The 15262-nt window shown below is 40.6% G+C and overlaps 1 protein-coding gene across 1 annotated transcript in view; it reads left to right on the top strand.

Annotated features, from left to right (window-relative positions):
- Positions 1–244: 244 nt before the first annotated feature.
- nfasca (neurofascin homolog (chicken) a) overlaps positions 245–15262 on the top strand; it is a 121622-nt gene continuing 106604 nt past the window's right edge. Inside the window, exon 1 of the mRNA XM_026344668.1 lies at positions 245–371. The gene's annotated coding sequence lies outside the window, so the exon portion shown is untranslated. The remainder of the gene's footprint in view (positions 372–15262) is intronic.

The following is a 15262-nucleotide window of genomic DNA, read 5'->3' as shown; positions in this document are numbered from 1 at the left end:
GAGAGAGAGAGAGAGAGAGCGACATATAGAGACAGAGAGAGAGAGAGCGAGAGGAGAGGAGAGAGAGACGACCGGGCATATATATAGTATTATAGTATATATAGATAAGAGAGAGGAAGCGAGCGAGAGAGAGAGAGCGCTCTCGAGCCAGAGAGAGCGATACGAGAGGCGAAAGAGAAAGAGAGAGCCGCCGACATATAGAGAGAGAGAGAGAGAGAGAGAGAGAGCAGCGCTGCATTGACAGGAAATAGCTCCGTTGAGCTCCGGTAACACCGACATCGCGCAGGAAGCGGTGGAGACTTTCCTGATGCCACTGCGGAGCTGACGGAGCCCGGTGCAGCAGCTTGGAGGGGAGCGGCAGACCAGCGCAGGTAAGCACTTTCTACTTTCTACCGTGATGCTGTGCAGCTGGAGCTGCCATCACCGTGACGCATCGGGTGGTGTCCCGGTTCTGGCGGGGCCGGGGCACGGTAATGACAGTCGAGGATGTGAGATATGACATCAGTGTTGCAGCCAGAGTTTCGTCCAGGAGCTTCGGGAGCGCTGTTCGTTCGCCTCTCTGCAGTGTTCTCCGGGCCCCCGCCTCTCTCTGCGCATCTTCTGGATGATGCTGCGGTTTTGGGAGATTTTTTTTTTTTTTGCCTCTCTGCGCCAATGGCGAATAAAGGTACCGACGTCCGGTAAAATGACCGGGCCGGGCCTCGCCTTGCATCCGCAGAGGGCTGTGTGTGTTGTGGATGATGTGCGAGGAGTGTGTCATTGCAGAGGACGAGCGAGCGGGGACATTTAAAGGGCTGTCAAGTTGGTGCTTGGTTAGGCCCGGGGCTGCAGCCTGGGCTGACTCAGGTCTGTGGATCAGAGCACATTATATCGTGTCACCCAGAGGATGACACACACCTTAAAACAACACACACTTCTCACACTCAGTATCTTCCTGCAGTGTTAATACACTTACATGTATACGTGTATGTAGTGTGTGTTTCTTTGCTACAGTAGCACATCACACATCAGTATATGTGTTTGACACCTGCGTCTGGCCCAAACTGTCTGTTTGCATTTAGCAGGGAAGTTGGTCATATTGTTAAATCACTGAAAATTACACTAGCTGTGCATCAGCATTGGTCCTGGCATTGCAGTCATAATGTTTCCACATGGGAGTGGTGAGCTGATAGTGACCATCAGGATCTTACTTTATAGTGTTTTCTTTTCTTTGACCTCATATTTTTTATTCACCACTGCAGTATTATAGTTGTTGGGAACAAAATGTTCATTTATTGCGTATAAGCAACATTTGTGCTTATAAAGATATTCTTAAAGTACTCTTGTGGGGGCTGTGGGCTGTGTGTGTTTTGCTGTGTAACTGTATAGAGAGGCTTTCTTATTGACTTGTGTAATGTATCCAGCGGAGGTTTATACATGTCTGTGTGTAACAGCGGAATAATAGAGAGTTTATAACAAATCCTGTAGCACTTAAACACTTTAGAGTAAATTTGTGCTTTAGGTCGACTGCTGCTTCAATATTACCAAACTGCTACACTGTTGGTCGCTACCAGCCTCCACAAGAGCTCTCAGTTTATGTTTTTATCTTTGTTGAGACCTCACACTATAGCCTAAAGCCAAATGTGGTAGTTGTATCATATAATATATATATATATAGTATATATTATCTAAAGATACATCTTAAACATAACTTACTTATATAATGCTGTATAAATAATCAGCTATAAGAATCATTGACTTAATTACTTAATTCACACTAACCTAGTTGAATTAGTTCATTTTAATTTAATTTTAGCATTTTTTAGTTCTAATTAGTTTGAAATGTTCTTTCCCCAGAGACACTTCATTAGGTAGATAATAAAATTGGACATGGTTTGGATTAATTAGTGCTGCTGTATCCCAGAGTCTTGAGATTTTCATATGTAGCCCAACTGGCTGGCTCCACTTCAAAGGGCTGATTAAGACTGCCGACTTGGTTTTCAGGTTCAGGTTAGATTCAGGTTTAGATGAAGGGTTAGGCCTGGAGTTGGACTGCGGTTAGAGTAGGAGGCTAAGGAATAAATGATGCCTCATTGTGGAAGCGTAATAACTTTCCGAGTCTATTTTAAACACTATCCCTCTGATACTCAATAGGTGTCCAAATCCACACTAGTAGCTGTAGGTAGTTTTTGTCAGGGGTCAGAGCTCAGGTTAAAAAAGTGTGTGTTTCAAACTAGAAATGCAAAGATAAGAGGTTAATGGTTAAAATGCACTTAAAGCTACATTCTGCAACTGGAGCTGTAGCATGGAACACGAAACTATAACTTGCATCTCCTCACTGTAATTCCTGCGAATCCAAAACCCGATTTTACTTTCCATTTTTGCCACATGCCACCTCCTTCAGAAGATATTTCTCACTCATCAGTGAGCCACACTTTTACACGTGTCTTTAATGTGACAGTGGGATTACCTGTTTTGGTGTGAGGACATAATATCAGCAGAATCAGACTCGTTTGCACAAGAGTTTAGTGTAAAAGTTCCTAAGATCCACCAGTTGAAAAGATCTTAAGTTATTGCAAATGATCAGAAAAAAGAAAAAAAGAAGCTTTGTACACTGTGCAGAGTTTTGTTGGCATACTACAGGGGCACTATAATTATGGGAGAGCTCCTGAAGAGAAAACAAGGCACTTTTCTGGATGAAGTGCCAGAAGAATGACACTGAAGGTCTCATCTATTCATGTTTACTAAACTGTAAAAGGAAATGCAGCAGCTTTTATTTGTGTGGGAACATACAGCTTGTCAGTAAGAGTTTAAATGTAATTAAGTTTTTAAGCAATCGGTTTATCGCTCTGTGAATATTGGTCAAACAAAGAGCCTTAACTAAGAAGAGCTTCTCTTGTGCTGATGTGAACAGCAGTGTGGCAGTGAGAAAGCTCTGGGTTTGCTGCTGTAGAGGCCTGGAAAAGTGAACTTGGTGTGTCAGCATTACTCACAGGGCTAATCACGAAACCGTTTAGCATAGCTGTTGTGTTTATGTGAGACCGCACACACACACAAACTCATACCACCATGATCATAAGAAAATAATAAGCAAAGTGTGACCAGCAGTTTAGTTCCTAATGAGACGAATCTGACCGAAGGATTCTTGATAGAACAGCAGCGGATATTTGTTTGTTGTGCTACATTATTTTCAATATACCTTTCAGTATCATTAGCAGCTGCTCTTATGAATAATGAAACGTATGATGTGGATTTCTGTTATAGATCCTTATTTTGTACAGTAATTGTGATTGATTAAAGTTCTAACAAACTATGATTGTTACATTCCATATTCTGCACCCATAAAAATCGTATTGATGCTTTTATTTTGTTGACCTCAGCGCTCTGCCATGTTCCAAATGCAGGTAACCTCCATGCTCAAAGTGGCTACAGATAGTACTACGTTGTTGTGTTATAGATTTCATTTGAAATGTTTTGGCCCATCTGCCTTCACTCAATAATAGTAAGTGACATTTCTGATCATTTATAAAAGTGAATTAACTGAAATCTCTTCTTGGAAAAAGTCTTGGTCTGAAATGTGTTCCAGTTAATGCTGTTTGCAACTCGACTGGAATTGAATTCAGCCTGGGGGTGGCATAAAAATGGGGTGTGGAATAGATCATGGCAAGGGAATAAAACTATTTGTACTACAACTGTGGACACAATAATTGTGAAATGGCAGGCGTTTAAAACCACCAGGGCTCTTTGTAGAGTTAGATGTTAGCTGTCTAACCAAACTGAGCAACCAGACACGAAGCCCCAACCAAACCTGTTCACAAGATGCTTCCTATCAAAGCAGGTGAAGCTTGAGAGGACCTACCAGGAAGTAGGGGGTAAAGGTGTGAAAAGCGTGTGGCTGAAACAGCTGGAAGATGCCGTGGTAATTATTTTATACTATCAACCAAAAAGATACTATATTTATTATTTCTTAAGACTTTTAATAGTGTACAGATTGTCCATTAGGGTTTTTTGTCAGATGCTCAAATAAGTTCATACCTTGAGATACTTCTGTCTTGCAGACAGACATCCAGATGCAACACAATAAATGTCTTCCAGGACAGGCTGGATGAAACTGTCCACCATTAATTTAATTTTCTTTTATCTATATTGCACAGCTCTAGGTCTTTTGACAGACTTGCTGTTAAAAGGCTGCTTCCTGTGGATGATACATGCCCTTACTGGGATTGCAGCTAAGTAGGTTCCTACTTTCTCACTTAGATGGTGGGGTTCATACGCTTTTGTTTTACACCAATCAACTATATTGGAAATCACAGATAAAAAGAGCTGTAAAGTTTCTCACACAGGAAACACAATGACAAGCAAAGACTTGTCTAGATGACAGGCAGTCACGTAATACAGATTGAGTTGTAAATATTGTTTGTTCAAACCATGAGATGAATTTCCTTCTGCCCTGACTGTCTGTTGACTTCTATTCTGAATATAGGCCATATTTGCCCTGGGAGTTGCAGATCTAGATATACCAGAGGATGTCCTGCTCCTGAATTGAATATGTTTTTTCCATCATGAATTAAAGATGCTAGGGCAGTCAGAACAGCTTCCATGTTGCTGTGACCTGGAACCAAGCCTTGTTTGGTGGGCTCTAGTGGGACTGTGTCATCTGTCAGCAGTGGTTTCATGGTTGTTCTACTGTATGCTGAAATCGATCTAGTGGGTTATTACTAAACATAAACACAGCACAGTATGTTTTGAGGAATCCCAAGGGTGTCAAATGGGCAGAGTCAGTCTTTCTAAATCACCTGAGGCCAGATACCGTCGTCCTTGGTATGCTTTGAATGTTAATTCAATTCAATTCCATTTTATTTGTAGAGCGCTTTTTACAATTGACATTGTCACAAAGCAGCTTTACACAACCAAAGAACAGTACATGAACAGTGAATGTGTAAGAATCATAATAATCAGATTGTCCCTGATGAGCAAGCTGAGGGCAACAGTGGCAAGGAAAAACTCCCTGAGAAGGCAACAGGAAGAAACCTTGAGAGGAACCAGACTCAACAGGGAACCCATCCTCATATGGGTGATTACATGCTGTGTAGGCAGCAGGCAGTCCAGTATAACAGTTATTGTCTTTTAAGTTAATATGGAGTCCAGTTAGTTATTGCAGGCAGACTTGTTCCGTTCCTTGACTATCGAGCGTTGAGTCGAGACCTCCAAGAAACAGCTTCCGACGTCCGCCGAGGCCAAGACCGACTTCATAGTAGCTTGTGACCAATCCAGTCTCCAAACGCATCCCAAAGGGCAAACGGTGGATCCAGGCGACGAGATCTCCAGCCAGAAGTTGGGCATCAGGATGAGTCAGACAGGTCCAGAGGGCAAAGGGTGGAATGACGTGTAGCTCGACAGAGAGACAGGAAGAGGGAAAAGAGAGAGGGAGAGGGAAAGAGAGAGAAGAGGAGAGATTGCAGTTAGTTGTATTCACAGTCAGATAAAGTTTGAGGTGAATGTATATTTAGTGTAGTGCAGCAGGGACTCCGGCAGGACTAATTATGACAGCCTAACTAAAAGGGTGGGTTCAGAAGGAAACACAGAGATGAGGGCTCACTGGGATGTAGAGCAACCAATCACTTCACCATCAACAAACCCGAGTGATCAGTGAGAGTTGGGAAGACAGCATCTAAACATACCAGTTCACCATAATGCTCTACGTCCATGAGTCCTTCCCAAATCTATTTACTCAAATGCTTGACTAAATAGGTAGGTTTTCAGCCTAGACTTAAACACTGAGACTGTGTCTGAGTCCCGAACGCTATTTGGAAGGCTATTCCATAACTTTGGGGCTTTGTAAGAAAAAGCTCTGCCCCCAGCTGTAGTTTTTAGGATACGAGGCACTGACAGGTAGCCAGCATCCTCTGATCGAAGCAGGCGTGGTGGATCATAAGACACTAGCAATTCCCTTAGATACTGTGGCGCAAGACCATTTAATGCTTTAAATGTCAAAAGTAGTATTTTAAAATCAATGCGAAATTTCACGGGCAGCCAATGTGTAGATAAGATAGGGGTGATGTGCTCGTATCTTCTGGTTCTAGTGAGGACTCTCGCTGCTGCATTCTGAACTAACTGAAGCTTGTTTATGCACCTGGTTGAACAGCCAGACAGTAAGGCATTACAGTAGTCCAACCTAGAGGTGATGAAAGCATGGACTCATTTTTCTGCATCAAAATATTCCTTATCTTGGCAATATTTCTGAGGTGAAAGAAAGCTGTCCTGGTGATATTATCTACATGAGCTTCAAATGAAAGACTGGAATCTAGAATCACACCAAGGTCTTTTAATGTTGCACTAGATGTAACAGAAAGGCCATCTAGAGTTACGGTGTGATCTAACATCTTGCTTCTAGCTGCAGGTGATCCTATAACTAGTACTTCTGTCTTATCAGGATTTAGCAGAAGGAAGTTAATTAGCATCCAGTCTCGTATATCCTTTACACATTGCTCAACTTTATTAAGCTGTTTGATCTCATCTGATTTTGATGAAACATATAACTGTGTGTCGTCAGCATAACAATGAAAGTTAATACCATGTTTACGGATAATGTTGCCCAGAGAAAGCATGTAGAGGGAAAAAAGCAGGGGGCCTAAAACTGAACCCTGTGGAACACCAAACTCCACTGGAGAGCATGTGGAGTAATCGCCATTTAGATCTACACACTGATAACGATCAGTCAAATAGGACCTAAGCCAGGAGAGGGCCGTTCCCTTAATTCCAACAACATTTTCTAGTCTGTCAAGGAGAATACTATGGTCAATGGTGTCAAAAGCTGCACTGAGGTCGAGTAGCACAAGCATAGAGACACTACCCTGATCAGCGGCCAATAGAATGTTCTGTGAAGGTTCTGGGTAGACACTTCATTACACACACAGGTGGGGTGAAAGGCTTGCTGTCACAGCTTCCTCCTTCCTCCTTACTCATGACTCCATCCCACCTTACTCATGGCTCCATCCCACACTGCGTGTGCATAAATATGCATGGCTGGACATTTATAATATATTAGAACGTAATGTTAGTTTTAACATTACGTTCTATTCTAACACTGACTCCCATCGCACGGTTCCAGACACAGGTACAACATGTGTGTGTGCAGTGGAGAAGATACCACACATCACAGTGAGTCACTCGTTTGTTTTTAACTTTGTGTACCTCAGTACCAGCTCCTGTGCTAAAATCTGACAAAAACCTTTTTAAAAACTTTTGTGGCAGCTCAACAACCTGACTGTAATTGTGTGTCAGGTAAGACACCTTTACTTTTTGAATAGTTTGTTCCACCAAGGTTTTGTATGAGGCTTGGGAATACGGTACAGGAGTTAAGCTGGGCTTTTGATCAGAGTGTAATATAAGGCACAGAGGAAAAGGAGGAAGTTGTGTGGCTGTAGAATGTCTAAGTAGCCATAATCCTCTAATAACATTCTTAAAGCTTCTTACTGAAAACCCCAGGCTCCTGCTGAAAGTTGTTTGATTTAGCAATGCTGTAGTTCAGCTATTTGGCCAGTAGATGCCAGTGTTGTTAAATATTCTCACGCCCTCTAGAAACTCACAGCAACACATTGTGCAACTCAGTGAGTTCATCTATGCCTGTACTGCACAAATTGGTTTGTGAGGCTGCGTTGCATGTTTAAGTGTTTAGTTATGTATGACTTTTACTTTAGCATGAACACACAGAAATATTTACACTGCAGTTACACTGTTAACTGCAGTGTATGCGTTAACTGTAACGAAATGCGATTCTGTCTCTTTCATTATTGCCATGATTACAATGGAAATATGTACATTTTGCCTGATTCCACACAAGCATGCATGAACTTTGATTTTGTCATGTCAACTGGCCATAATGAACAGATCAGTAGAGATCAGGTCTACTGTATTCTGCATTAGGAGAACCTCTTGGCATCACTATTATTGCCTGGCTTGGTGTGCCTGTTTAGGTATATCTGTGTGTATGTGCGTGTTTCTCACCTGGCATTGCATTTAGAACAAACACCCTCCTGGGTTGAACGTTAGGCTTTAATACCTCTTCTGGCATCAAATCTAATGTGAACCACAGGTGAGCATCTAGTCTGACTCTGCCTGAGATGAACAGAGACAATTACTTTGAAGTCATTAAGCCAGTATGTAGCTGGATGGGTTTCCATTGAATCTGCAGCTACAAAAGTGTAACCAGGTGCAGGAGCACAAAGAGCTGGGTTTCCACCAGAGGAGGGCTTGAAGGTTTGGAATGAGCTAAAATGGTGCTATAGTAAATATGTACTAATATACTGTAAATAGTGAATACTGTATTTCACTGGACCCTCAGTAAAAGAAATCTTGAATAACACTACACTGAGCTACAGGATGTTGTCAAAAGCTCTATAAAAGTTATCTAGGAAGTGATGTAAGGACCCCAGGTCTCTGTAATGATCACTGGTTTCATTAGAGTGACTACTGACCAATTCATTACTGATTTGTAAAATTCCCACTTTAAGCTTTGTCTTTTCTCACATATTCAAACTGAATTCATCTGTCTGTAACTTCTCTCAGGCTACCTGAGCTGTGTCTTCAAGTGTTTTTCAGCAGCATCTATTTTTATATGGCTCACAGAGGCTGCTGTTTTCTCGCAGGGCAGATGGGCATGTGACTGTAGAAACAGAGAGAGAAGGAAGAATGCAAGTGATGGAAAGGAAAGGAGGAAGAGAGGCAAAAAGGGGTGGAGGCACACAAAAAATAGAAATGAAAAAATTAAAATAAAAGACTGCCGGTGTCTGGAGTGACAAGCCGATGGCACAGTGCTATTTGGCGGGTTGCCAGGTGGAGAGGATAAATAGAGGATGGAGAGAACAGAGGGAGAGAGGAGAAGCGTCCTGTAGTCTAATAGTGCTCCAGGCCTAGGTCTCCACTGAGACCTCAGACTAGGTGAATAAAAAAAATCGAGAACAAGAGGGAGAGTGTGTCTGACCGATATGATTCCAGAGCCGATATTATTGATGTAAAACTTCTGAAAACATTTGTGACCACTAACATATCACACATTTTTTCAGGTTTTCTGTTCACTCATCATACCCTCATTCTCGTTTCATTGATTGGACTCCAGGTTTGTAAACACCTGACTCCAGTTGGATTAGAAATATATCAGATTTATATTAGATCACATTTCACTCCAGAAAATCAGAAAATTACTTTTTCTCGCCACTGTACCATTGTTCTCAGTCCACCCACCTCTGTCTTCCTAAGGAGCAGACATGGGCGCTTCTCTGCAAGCACCTTTACAATTTTGTGATAACACCAAGGAGATGCTATGAGAAAAAAAGCTTGTGCCTGACATTACAGTTTTTCAACAATGCTGCAGTTAGAGTAAGTTGGACATTTGAGGGTTGAAATAGGGTGTCAAATAATGTGGTTACATTGAATTCAGTTTGTGGCCATTCCATGTTTCTAAAATAAATTAGACCAAGGTAATGGAATGAACCAGATTTGGATTCTATTAGCAGTCCAGTATTGGCCCCATCTCTCAGTCTAACGCTGGAGGAGACAGAAATGAGTGGTAAAGAAAACCTGATGGAAGGTCATAGTTCTGTTCAGTCGATGCACACAGACAATATTTTAGATACAACTTTGCCACAGGCGGCTCTCCAAATGTAGCTGGTCCATGCTTACGAGTAAAACACTCCTCTGAGACAGTCTAACTAGGTAAAAGTTGTTATGTTATCAGGATAATTAAAGTTTAAGCCTGCTTTGTTTATCTCCACTTGCTCTTATCTCTTAATTTACCATTTTCCTTCTACATGTAGGCCTTTTATGGAGGTCAGATATTCAATTGCTTCTTGAATGTACAGTAATAGAATAAGGGTTAAGCTGATGTGTTGTGTCACTATGAAAAATGCTGCTGATCAAGTCCCAGCTTAACCTTAATTGAGGATGATTATTTCATTTTCTGCCACTGTAGCGGTTTTAAATTCTGTGTGTGTGCGTATGTGCCCTGCAGCATAACAACACTCATGCATATGCATCAAGGGTAGAAGGGCCCCTTTTTCAGCTGTGCTAAGGGGAAACAGGAGACCTCTGATCTAATTAGATCTTTACTGTAGCTTTTTTTTTTTCCTCTCCCAGAATGGTCTGTTCAGAATTCTCCCCCTAGTCTACGTACACTAGGGTCTGCCGTCGCACTTTGGCTCATTCTGTGAACGGTAAATTGGTAGTAGCGAGGCCCACTGCAGTTCCAACTGTGGCTTCAGGACTGGCGCTCAAAGATGGACTTATTCTGACTGCTACCTAACCCCGGGTCGAATTTAACGTTTAACCCTTAAGTGTTACCATTTGAAAGTGTTTTGTCTTGTTAGTTTGCCTGGTAAACCTGCTGGAGAAGATTTGTTTTCCAGCAACACAATGACAGAAGCATACAGCAAAAGCTACACAAAAAGGTGAATGTTCTGGAGTGGCTGAGTCAAAGCCCAGACCTCGATCCAAGTTGTTTCAAATTTTGAATTTGTGGATGGACTTGAAAAGGGCTGTTTACACCTGATCCCCACGCAACCTGACAGAGTTTAAGCAGTTTTGCAAAGAAGAATGGCATAAAATTCCAGTGTCCAGATGTTCAAGCCTAATCGAGACCTATACACACAGACTCCATGCTGTGATTGCAGTCAAAGGTGCATCTAGTAAAAACTGACCTGAAGGGATTGAATATTAATGCAAACACTGATTTTTTTTTTTACATATTTCTATCTAATTGACATTCGTTTGTAGAAACCTGTTTTCACTTTGACATTAATGAGGTATTTTTCTGATTTTTTTTTTGTCAAAGACTCCAACTTTTATTGACCATGATTGATTTATAAATTCAATAAATGGATGAAACATAAAAAAGGGATGAACTTTTTATAGGCACTGTATGTACATTCTACACTCATTCATTATTTAGTGAAGCACACAAAGAATAATAAACTACCAACTAGTTATTTCTGTTGCTCATATTACAGGGGGTGTGTGGATTATGTGGGTCTGTCCCCTGAGGACCTGTGTGCACAGCATGAGCAACCAAACCAGACCGGCACAATGCCATCGCCACCCGGGCGCCCTAGTCCTAGAGTGATCTTGCTTTCTGTGAATCCACGAACCACACTGGCTGGAATAACAGCTTATTTCCAACATCCAGGGAAGCACCAGCATCACAGGACTCTGAAATCTGGGAAACCTGAGAAAAAAACATTAAATATTTTTAAATACATTTAAAAAAATATTTGTGACATGATAAAGCAAACCACACTTACTGCTGGGATCCTCTTAGCTGTAAATGTCCATAGTTAGTAAGCAGTCCAGGTCAGGTAAATTGGTCCTGCTGCCTCTTGTGACCTTGTGTTATTTAGATACGGGAGGCATCGTGGTATAATGAATGATTACAGGCAGATAAATTACAATGTTAGCCAAAAAAAAAAAAAAAGAAGCAAAACAAACAAAAACACATACACCCAAGGTTATATTCTGTAGACACCCTTGCACAATTTTGTTTAAAAATGTGAGCTAGGAGCAGTATCAAGGATATAAAACTCTAAACCAGACATTGTGTAACTGTGTGATTTATCAGAACGGTAGCAGCATAAAGTTTCTATGCAAAACAACTAGTCCTCTATTACAGAGAGCAAGCTGAAGTTCAAAATCATCATTGACAAATACTTCCAGAAATAGAAATACGTAACCTAGTTACTAAGAGCTGAGCTAATGTTACGTTCCACTACTTACAATTGTGTTGTTACGAACCAAAAGACTGTAACCAAATTAGACTGGAGCTAACATTACGCTCTACTGCTTTGTTTCTATAGTATAGTTTCTAACAGTGTTCAGGGTGGAGATGACATCTCATTTGCATACTAAGCAACACACCCTGGAAACAGCTCGCTCTGACAGAGGGCCTGTGGGCCAGTCGAGGCTGTCTTCTTGGACATATTCTTGGAACATCCAGGTCAAATATTCTTTAGCCCGAAAAACATAATAAGTAAGCTTTAAGCCCCAGATCACTACATGGCCCTGCTGGTCTGAGTTTTTTTTTTTTTTTTGACTCAGATTTAATGCTCGCGGTGGTGTGTTCTTTATACTCTGATAGCTTTTCTAAAATTGGTTTCAGAAATACTGCAATATTTCTCCTTGTGTCCAGTACTAATATCCCAGTATTCTGAACTGTAACCCCCGTGTCTTGATATGTCTCCTATAGTCAGATTCTTGCCAGTACGAAGCCCTAATACACAAGATTAGATTTTTTTACTTTACATTAGTTGTATTCATTTCAACACATAGAAATCACAGCAGTGCTTAAATGGACATACAATGGTGGATATAGAAAATTTTACATGGGGTGGCAAGAGGGGAAGTTTTGGCAGAGTGAGGGTTGCCGTAGCTATATTTATTAAATTTTTGCTTTATTAATTAATTTTATTCAACCAGGTACTTCAGGCATGTGACCCCCTTTTAAATGAAAACCTGGACAAGAAGGCACACCCTAAAAATAAGGGCACAGTACCCTATTTGTCCCACTGCAAGTTGATTCCTGTGAACATTATCTCACTTCACCATAATGTTTGAGAGAAAGCAATATGATGTAAATGGAAGCAGTCATATTTAATACTTTGTAGCTTATCCTGTGAATCAAATAGCTGAAACATGTGATTCATGAACCCAACCAGTTACTGTGTATCTTCTATGAATGAATTTGAGGCAATAAGGCCTGAACCTGAGCAGATGGGATGTGTCTCAACAGAAATCAATTTACTAAATTGAGGTTGAAAAAAACCCCACAGTTTTCTTTCAGTCAACATGGCCTGTAGACTGCTTCTGGCTATAAAGAGGAAGCAGATGCTGGTGCTGTGCAGAGGAAATGAGTTCCATTACAAAGCCTGCATGGTTAATCTTTAACTCAGTCTGTCCAGTTTTATCAGCATTCTGCTGAGAGAAATCATTTCAATATAATATAATGATTAGGTTCCTTTTATGCTGAAAATTAACTATTTTTAAAACATAGTTAAAGGGATTTGCTACATATATTCTAGAACCAAGATTTTAGATCACTAGCCAGACTTCCCAGTTAGTGCAGCAGTTTTTATATGTTTATACTACACTGCCTCTTGCAGGTTTTTGTACTATTGTGTTTAAATGCTGTTAAAAAGGGGTTCACACATCCAACTTTGCATGAATAATTGTTTTTCTTCTCTCATATTCACAGTGACAAGCATCATCTGTATATGAGACAAAAATGATGTATACTTCATCATATGAGAATGTTAACATGAAGAAATTCTGATTATTCATTTGAAGTGTAACAAAAGCTGGATGCCTGAAGGCTGTTCTCACAATTCACCCCATCTGTCACTGCTCTGCGTGTTTTCCCCCAGCCCAGTGACTGCGTCAGGCAGGTGAGGAGTGTCTGTAATGAAAGGCTTCCTTCATTCTAGAGCTGGACCAAGTCATCTTGTTAACAAAACACAGGCTTCTGTCTTACTGCAGTAACCCTGCAGGGCCACTGTTCTCTGACTAGCTGCCACTGCTCTATTGATCACAGTTAATCCACCCAGCCTGTCACCTGATTCCTTTGACTTTCACGTCTTAAAGCTGCAGTAGAAGGACATTGTTTATCACACATTAAATGCACACACATACTGTGTAGACATGCACAGACACTGTCTAAGTTGTTTGGATTAAACCAGGAGAAATGTGATGATTGTGATCTCGAAGTTGTTAAAGGTGGAGAGAAAGGAGGATGCAAAAATAAAGAGGAATGATGACAACAGTGACAATGACGGTGAGAGTATGTCAGAATAACTAAGATTTCATTTATCTAAAATTAAAATGTGTTCAGTGCTGTGATGATAATGATAATGATTTATCTTATCCTATAGTTAAAATTCAACAAGGCACTCTTTGGGTGAATTTGCATTGATTGGTTTATGTAGAACTGATTCAAAATAAGCTCCAGTGTGATGAGGATGATGGTGATGTAGCCACCTATTAATTCTGGCAAAGAGAACTTTGTTTTCAAGGTCGTTTCCAGGAGACCATTGATAGAACTAAACATCTGGAATGGGAATATTTCACTAATGGCTAAAAGGGTTAGAAGTGCGTGTGGTTAATTTGTTCATCTGGACTACAACCTACAAGAGGGGCACCACTACCACGCTACATAGGCAGTTTTAATGGCTACTGATGACATAAGGTCAGAGGTTAGCCACTTCTCCATTAGTGAGCCACGTGTTAGCAGGAAGCAGATGTGACAGTGGAGTGTGTGTGTGTGTGTGTCTTCTATAAAACCACACACAAACACACACAGTAGATGCTGTGATGCTGATATATCCTATACGCTATTACTCATAATACTGTAAAACATCATCTACAATAATTCCAAATCAAATCAGTTGTTTTACCTTGTATTTGTGACAGTTTCATTTCTTTATCTTGAAGATATTCGCTGATCATGTTTCATGTTGTTGACAGAGGTCAGCATGGGAAAATCGAATTCTGGTATCGATCAGAAGGTGTCAGGACAAAGCTGTATCACAGCTTGTTGAGAGCACGATGCCTGGTGTTATTATAGCTCCCAACAGTGTTTTATAGTTTTCCTTCAGCTTGCTGTTGGTGTTTTAGAAGATAGATGCTGTCATGTGTAGACACTTGAAAATAAAATTATTAGCACTGCTGGATATACAAAGATACAAAGATGGAGACATGATGGACTTGATTCTCTGTTGTTGCTGTTTCACTTTAACACCAAACGGTTATCGTCCACATTGAAGGAAAGTCTTTTAAATTAAATACATTAACATCACAGTCACTCTACCATCTCCACACTACAGGCCTGTTCAAACTTCTGCTGTGTTAATACACTACAGTATGCATACAGTACACTCACCATACATGTACAATGCAGAATGCAAATATACAGTGACAAAAAAAAAGTATGTGAACCTTTTGGAATTCTAAATGCCTAAAATAATAACACAAAAAAATCTGATCTTTAAATAAAAACCTCATAGTGCTAGTGTAAGAACATTTTGAGGCCCTAATCAAGATATTTCCTCCACCATACTTTTTATGACAGATGTTGTGTTGTGTTTTTTTTTACAAATAGTTCAATCTTAGTTTTGCCAGTCCACAAAACATTTTGCCAATACTAGTGTCAATGCGCTCTTTTGCAAACTTCAGGCATTCAGCAATGTTCTTTTTAGTAAGCAGCAACTTCCTTAGACCCCCTGCTTGTTCAATGTTTTACCTACTG

Source organism: Anabas testudineus, chromosome 5, assembly GCF_900324465.2.
Source record: "Anabas testudineus chromosome 5, fAnaTes1.2, whole genome shotgun sequence".
NCBI classification, from domain to species: domain Eukaryota; kingdom Metazoa; phylum Chordata; class Actinopteri; order Anabantiformes; family Anabantidae; genus Anabas; species Anabas testudineus.
The sequence above is the reverse complement of the archived record's forward strand: the minus strand, read 5'-3'. Positions and strand labels throughout refer to the sequence as shown.